The sequence below is a fragment of the Dermacentor silvarum genome, chromosome 3, assembly GCF_013339745.2.
Source record: "Dermacentor silvarum isolate Dsil-2018 chromosome 3, BIME_Dsil_1.4, whole genome shotgun sequence".
Taxonomy (NCBI): domain Eukaryota; kingdom Metazoa; phylum Arthropoda; class Arachnida; order Ixodida; family Ixodidae; genus Dermacentor; species Dermacentor silvarum.
In genome coordinates, this window is record NC_051156.1 from 72,652,655 (window position 1) to 72,660,910 (window position 8,256).

Sequence of the window (8,256 nt, forward strand, 5' to 3'; positions counted from 1 at the left end):
ATCACATATTTATCTCCACTGCAGGACGAAGGCCTCTCCCTGCGATCTCCAATTACCCCTGTCTTGCGCTAGCTGATTCCAACTTGCGCCTGCAAATTTTGGACATGCAAAATGAAAGTTGCCATTTTGATCAACAATATTGTACGCGGAAATCATTCAATATCACCAAGCCTGTTCATTACGCCTAATCGCAATACAAGGGTGCAACCAAAAAAATCACAGCATATCCACGGGGTGAATGATGATGAGTGGGCGAAGCTCCGGAGGGAATCATCGGATCTCCCGCTTAAGGGGACGCTAGCACAAACGCGTTAGAAACGTGCAGTACTCTCTAGTAAGGGGGAGCGGCCACAGCGTCTTACGCAGCCATTTACACATGCCGGAACGTGCACCGCGTTTGCCGACGCCATCACATGACTGCTGAGAGAGTATACCTCCCGTATTCATAAACGCTCCTCGACTTGAACTTGACTTGCCACCGCCTTGGGCAGCGCGTTCGAAACGCGTTGAAGGTAAGGCGGAGAGGCCACAGCGTCTTACACCAGCTTCTTACACGGGCCGTAACGCGCTAGCACAAACGCGTTAGAAACGCGCTAGAAATGCGGCCTTTCGTTAATGTTGGGTATTTATTGCCATCGTGGTGCGTGTGTCTATGTGCGCTTCGTGGCGTAGTGGGCTAACGCCGCGCGCTCGGAAGCGAGGGGTCCCTGGTTCGATTCCGCGCTACGGACACAACTTCGGATTTTTTTTCTCATTTTTCTCAGACTGGTTACACACTACTGCTACGACGACGGGGACGGAACGGGTGCCGCTATAAGGAGCTTCGCTCCTAATAAATATTTCAACCTACCAATCCCTCGTAACATGTATGGCCAACGACTACTTGAGTTTCATGGCGCCAGATTTTGGAACGCAGTGCCTCTTGAGGTAAAAATGGCCAACCATTTCGTGTCTACTGTAAAAAATGTCGCAGTTTCACCCGAAAGGCGAAGCATCAATTGCGATAGCAAATTAATAGAGAGCTACACGGAGTAAGGATAGTAGTTTTCTCAGCTGTATAAACTTAGACATGCACCAGCAACGCGCAGGACTGTTGTCGACGCCATCACCGTTTTGCCCGCGTTCGCACCGAACGCGCGCGGCGTTGGTGACTGTTGCCAGGGCCTCTGGGGGCGGCTCGGAGGTTTTCGACGAGATCAGAACGGGAAACTCATCGATTAGCGTCGGAAGTCTTTACCACCTTATCGCATCGCAACGTTTTTCTATAAATATGCATTTGGTGCCGCAACTAAACGTCGCCTCCCCTCCCTCCCTCCCTCCCGGTTTTTCGCGCGACGGAAGAAGTCGCGTTTGCTCTCTATATATGGTTATTATTGCGATAGCAATTATATGGACACTCCAAAGCAGATTTCTGCCGTCGGCGTCGCCGTTGCCGTCGCCGTCGCCGTGAGGTTCCGTATGACGTCAATGGAGATGAAATCGTCGCCGCGCGCCGCCGAACGCTGTATGTGCGAGTGAAAGGGCGCGAGGGACGCGCGCTTTCACGGGGAGTGAACGCACGGCGGAGAACAAACGCGCGTTCTGTGCCGTGCTCCCTTAAGGGCTGCAGAAGTAGGCGTCTCTTTCCTCCTTTACAATCACCATATATGTAGAGCAAACGCGCCTTCTTCTGACGCACGAAAGGCCGCGGGGGGGCGGGGGGGGGGCAGGGAAGGGAGGCGACGTTTAGCTGCGGCACCAAGTGTCTATTTATATCAGAGGCTCCGGCAGCAGTCACCAACGCCGCACGCATTTTGTGCGAACGCGGGCAAAACGCCGACGGCGTCGACAACAGTGCTGTGTGTTGCCGGTGCTGCTGCATGTCCAAGTTTGTACAGCGGATAAAACTACTATCCTTACTCCGTATAGCTCTCTACAAAGTTGCTATCGCAATTGATGCTTCGCCTTTCGGGTGAAACTGCGACAATTTTTGTAAAGGAGGAAAGAGACGCTTAATTCTGCAACCCTTCAGGGAGCACGGCACTGAACGCGCGTTTGTTCTCAGCCGTGCATTCGCTCCCCGTGATGGATGGATGGAGAAAACTTTATTTCGTCAAAAAGCATGTGCGGACGATTCCGTGTTAGATGGCCATCAACCCATGGTTGACGGCGACCTGGGTGGCCCACTCCACGACGCTGGTCTGTACGACGGGTCTGAGCTGGCCAACACGGCCTCCCACTGCTCGAGAGAAGGATCAGGCATAATATCCACCGGTGGCGACAATATGCTACATTCCCATATGATGTGGTCATAGGTTGCCAGTTCCTGGCACCATCTGCATTCCGGCTTAATCTCCTCCGGGTATATTTTGCTCAACACGTATGGATTGGGAAAAGACCTAGTCTGCAACCTTCTCCATATGCATTCCTGCGCCTTAGTCATCTTCTTGTCTGGGGGTGGGTAAATCCTCCGCTCCAGCTAATAGTGGTTTGTAATGTCGTGAAAGGACACCAGCCCATCTCTCGTGGACCTCCCTGGAACGACCAGCCCACCTGCTCGGCTGACGAAACCTCGAGCATTTATGTGAGCCGCCTCGTTCCTAGGATTCCCAGAGTGTGCTGGCACCCAGACAATTTCCACCTCCCTAGTCTCTCGTCTTGTGGCCCTATTCAGCAAATGTGCCGCCGTGACAGATATTCTGCCCCTTGCCAAATTTCGGATGGCTGTTTTTGAATCGCTGAGAATCAGGTCAGATTCAGTATTAGCTATAGCTAGCGCTATTGCCGCTTCCTCTGCAGTTTCTGAGGAGCGGGTTTTGACCGATCCAGAGGCGATCGAGCGTCCCCGTCCGTCCACCACCGCAATCACACTCCCCGTGAAAGCGCGCGTCCCTCGCGCCCTTTCACTCGCACATACATCGTCCGGTGCGCGGCGACGATTTCATCGCCGTTGACGTCATACGGAACCTCACGGTGACGGCGACGGCAGAAATCCTGTTTGAGTGTCCATGTAATTGCTATCGCAATAAAAAGCTATAATGTAGGGGCAGCAGCATCGGCGTCACATGAGAATTACGTAGCCGCTCGCGTCTACGCGAGGCATGAGTGGCTGGCACACTCCGGCACAGACTAGCGTTCCGAGACAGATTAAAAAAATTATACCATCTTCCCGTAGCGGAACCCTGAGTAGTATGCGAAGCAGCCATGGGGTCGACTCAAGGTATCAGCTGTATAAACTTGGACATGCAGCAGCACCAGCAACGCGCAGAACTGTTGTCGACGCCGTCGGCGTTTCGCCCGCATCCGCACCGAACGCGCGCAGCGTTGGTGACTGTTGCTGGTGCCTCTAGGGCGCCGCGCCTCTAACCTAAGCTGCTCCGCATTATCGCGCGCCGAGCCGCAGGTGTTGCGATTCGTTGCGCAATCCGAAGAGGAGAGGAGCGTCGGAGAGGAGAGGAGGGGGAGGAGGTTGCGCATGCGCAGTAGGGGTGTGGACGCCGCACGGCGGGTGGATGAATGGATCGAGGGAGGGAGGGAGTGACATCGTCCCGACCATAAGATGCTTCGCATCTAAAAATGCTACGCTAAGAGATCGGGTGTCGGTTTTTCCTCTCCCGCGAGATCCCTGAGACTTTACCGGTCTACGTGGTCGCTTGTCGCCAGAGTTTGGTAACCTCCGACGTGATACTGCCATACGCTCCTGTGGTAGAGACGACTATGGACCAGACCAACGCTACAAGAGCTCAAGGCCAGAACCCTTCCGAGGAACGCGGTGAGCCCTCCTGTTCGGCCATCGCCGTCCGCCTCCAACAGTACTGGGACCAGCATCACTCGGCGTGGTTTCTTCAGGCCGAATCGCAATTTCAAGTCACTGGTATCCGCTGTCAAGCCTCAAAATTTCATTAAGCCGACGAAGTAGCAGATTTGTTGAACGCCTCATTGTCTATCGCAGCCTATGACGATCTCAAGGCAGCCCTGCTACAGCGCACAGCAGCTTCACAGCGTTCTCGCATCCAGCAGCTTCTGTGCGCTGAAGAACTCGGCCACCGACGCCCAAGTCGACTTCTTCGCCGAATGAGACAGCGGCTAGGAAACAACGCGAGATCCATCGACGACGCGCTGTTGCGCGAATTGTTTTAGATGTGAGAGCACCTTATGCTCGGGGCAGTGTCCGTTCTGCGGCGTCCGCAGCCATAGTGCGCATGCGCAACTCTTCCTCATTCTCCTCTCCTACGCAGGTGTGCGCTTTCTTCCTCCCCTCTCCCCCTCTTCCCTAGAGGTGCGGCACAGCAAATCATTGCATATAACTCTCTATCTCACTCTCTCTCTAAGGGTAGGCCGGTAGGCGGCGCAATTGTCACGACGCAGTATAAAGCACGTGTCCGCTGTGCTTCCGTCATTCTCTCTGTGTGCAACGACGTGCGAAATGCCATGAACAACGTCAACGTCGGCGCTAGTTGCCAAGTGAAACGAAACGGAAACTCGATGCGCACCCACCGCGATGATTTCGCATCCCACCATGGTGGCCCGTAGGGTGAGATGATGTGTTTTTTAACACGAAGGTGTTTTATTCCGGGGTCCACCAAGACTTCACTGACGTATTTCCGTCACGGAAATACGTCATAGAACATAATACAAAGAAAGAAACCAGAAGAAAAAGTTCCACAAACATGCAAAATTTGGGAATCGAACCCACGACCTCTCGGTCCGCGACGATAGATCGCCGAGCGTTTAACCCATTGCGCCACAAACGCATTCGCAGAGAGCTACACAGACGCGCCTTATATATCTAACACTCCTCCGTGTACCCGCGCTCTTGCTCGGGGCGGTGCCGCCGCCTACGAGCAGAAAAGAGAAGTACTGCATTATGACACTAAAGCCCGGGATACATGGAGCGAACTTTCTCGACGAACTTCACGCGTCAAGTAACGACGCGGCGACACGACGCAGGATGTTTGCTGTGTTGCAATACATGCGGCGAACGCCGCCGCGCGTTGGCCGCCGTGTTGGCGGCGGTCCCGGCCGCCCGCTTCGAACTGAATTTGGCGTTGTCCTTGTAGAATTCACTTAGTTGGAAGCAAATGACTGCGTAAACGGCTTTCGCTTAGTCTCAGGCCGCTTCGACGACAGAGTATTATGGATAACCTTGAGTAGTTTTCGAGATCGCTTCTCGTTTCGAACGCGTCTAAGCCTAGCGAAAGAAATATCCGATGCCAACGTCATCTATCGGGGAAGTCGGGAGATAGGCATGACGACAGCATGTGGCCTCTGAGATCAGAAGATTTCTGTTGAAGGTTGTTGTAGAGAGCTTGCACTGCTTGTCTGTTTCCTCGCAGATCAGCGGATATGGGATGTACAAATACAACGCGATTCCTGAGAGATCATACTAGGAACTACTCAATCGGTGCAGAGACATGCAGACACGGCAACACCAACGCGATTGCAGACGACGCGAAAAGGCGCGCGCGCGCGAAACACCAGCATGCATTGCGACCGGAACTAGTGCCTCCTGATTGGCTGTCGTCCACCGCTGCGCGCTAGACGCTTCCGGCGGCGGCGTTCGCCCGACGAAAATGTTTGGACAGGCAGATCGGCTGCGGACGGCAAATTTCTTGACGCCGGCCGTCGGACGTTCGCCGCCCGACGAAGTTCTTCGCTCGGACGCCGGTTATTCGCTCCATGTATTCCGGCCTTAACGCGCACCGACAGTGAACGCTTCGGTGGTCTCAGCACTACGACGCCTCGATGCCAGCATTCGAAGGGACGCTGGCATCAAGAAGCACTACCAACGCCACCTAGGTGGCGTTCACCGTACTCAGCACAGCGGAGCGTGGCCTCCGCAATTAGCTCTGAAAATGTTTCTGAAGTTGATCGCGGAGGCTGCAATTACGACGCGCTGTACGCGCTGATTTGACTCGGTGACGATTCAGTTACGTGCTTTGTCTTGCGCGTTGTATTAGTGTGTCAGTTACGTGCTTCGTCTTTCGCGTTGTGCTAGCGTGTGCAGCGTAGTGCAGCTTCCATATGCACGACGGTTGCTCATGGTCATCGACGTTGGTAGTCGTGATGGAGGAGACGTGCCACCAGGCGTCAGCGTGGGTGCATCAACGCCTAAGGGCGCTTTAGCCACAAAACACCAATAGACATTATATATCAATGTGCAATAAACATTACACTACTTCTGTGAAGACACGTTTCACTTTCGTGTTCTATACCGATTCCTATATAAGAGGGATCAACCACATTTTTTTTGCAACAACTCCCGGCTAACGTGCAGATGGTACTGGCGACAGCCTCCACCATAGATCTTAACGGGCTAGTCGCTTTGGCCGACAAAGTCATGGAAGTAGCCACCCCAACCATCGCAGCCACGGCATCGTCTCCGGGTGACAATACAACCGCCCTGCAAACCCTTCCCTGCTCTTCAGCAGCGCAATCTCCGCTTGACTCTTTCTGTGAGCGCCCGGAACGCATCATATCTGGAGCGGAACATCGCCGCACGTTATCTCATCGCTCACGCAGCCGTAGTAGAGTGTACTAGATTGGGGGAGTGGGTCCAGCGGACGCCTTGGCAAGCACCGAGGGTGAAGCAAAAAACGTGGAAATTGTGGCGGCGCTGCCGTCGCCCTATTCCGAATCTCTGGCCAATAAACGTTGGCTCCGGCTGTTTCGGCAGCGCTCATTGGCTGAGGAGAGCTCACGGGCTGAGTAGCTGTCGTCTGCTCGATGCACCGTCGTTGTTGGGTCGTTTTCATTTTTGGCGCCGCTGTTTTTCCATTTTATTTACAAAGAATCGGTGGGGAATAACACCAGTGTTGCCGCCACCGAGTATCCGCCTGTAAAAGCTCTATGCAGCTGCGGGAGGGTCTCCGACGCGACATGCCTCCGGCCGGCGCGCGGGGCCGCTCATTCGGGAGAAAGCGACGGTGGTGCCACCAACTTTTCAATAATAATAAAAAAATCACCGCATATCCACGACGTGAATGATAATGAGTGAGCGAAGCACTGGGGGATCATTCGGGTAAACCAGAGCTACGGACGAGAGAGAAAGAGCGAGCGTCGGGAACGAACGCTCTTGTGCACCGCAGCGCCCCTAGCTGCGGACGAGAGAGAGAGAGCGCGTCGGGAACGAGAGAGAAAGAGAGCGCGCGTCGGGAATGAATGCCCTTGTGCACCGCAGCGCCCCTAGCTACGGATGAGAGAGAGAGCGCGTCGGGAACGAGAGAGAAAGAGAGCGCGCATCGGGAACTAACGCCCTTGTGCACCGCAGCGCCCCTAGCTACGGACGAGAGAGAGAGAGAGAGAGAACGTCGGAAACGAGAGAACAAGAGAAAGAGAGCACAGCTGCGCCTCTAGCGGGAGCGGCGAGTACTAGCGTGGCTACAACGGCGCGACGGGGGACAAGGCTCGACCCTAAGGAGCTTCGCCCCTAAAAGCCTCAGCGGGGAGCATTCGTTGGGCCACTCCCCCAATCTAGTACACTCTACCCGTAGTTCCAGCAAATCAAGACGCACGGGCACCCGCAAAGAAATATCAACTACAACGTCTGGCGTTTGCTACTACCACCGCCTTTTTGGAAACGACGCTCGTTACTGTCGGTGTCCCTGCGGTTGGCAGAGAAACAGGCCGGCCGACCTCTAACGGCGTCGAGTGGTCCGGCTCAACACACAAGTCGCCTTTTCTACGTTACGTAACGGACACAGTTACTAGGACACAGTTCTTAGTCGACACAGGAGCTGACGTCAGTATTCTCCTCGCCCAACACTCCGATCGAAAAGCGACGCCTGTGTCGTTTTTGCAAGCCGTCAACGGCACCAGGATTCCACTTTTCTCGTCACGCTCCGTCATGCTGAACCTTGGCCTTCGACGAGCGTTCCGCTGGATTTGCCTGGTTGCAGACGTCCGTCGTGCAGTCATTGGAGCAGACTTCTTGCACAACTACGGACTCCTTGTCGACGTCCAACGACGCCGTCTTATCGGCTCTGTGACCCAGCTATCCGTTCCCGGCGTCCCATCATCAGGCACATCGCCGATCGCGCCTATTTCTGCCATGTTGGACGAACCTTTCGCCGCGCTCCTACGCGAGTTTCCCACTTTGACGCGCCTGCCGGACCAGACGCAACCGGTGCAACATGACGAGTGCTATAACATCGTCACCTCCGGCCCACCAGTCTTCTTCCGACCCCGGTTTTTGTCACCGGAGAAACTCAAGATTGCTCGCGCGGAGTTCAAACATATGCGGCAACTTGGCATCATCCGCCTTTCCTCTAGTAATTG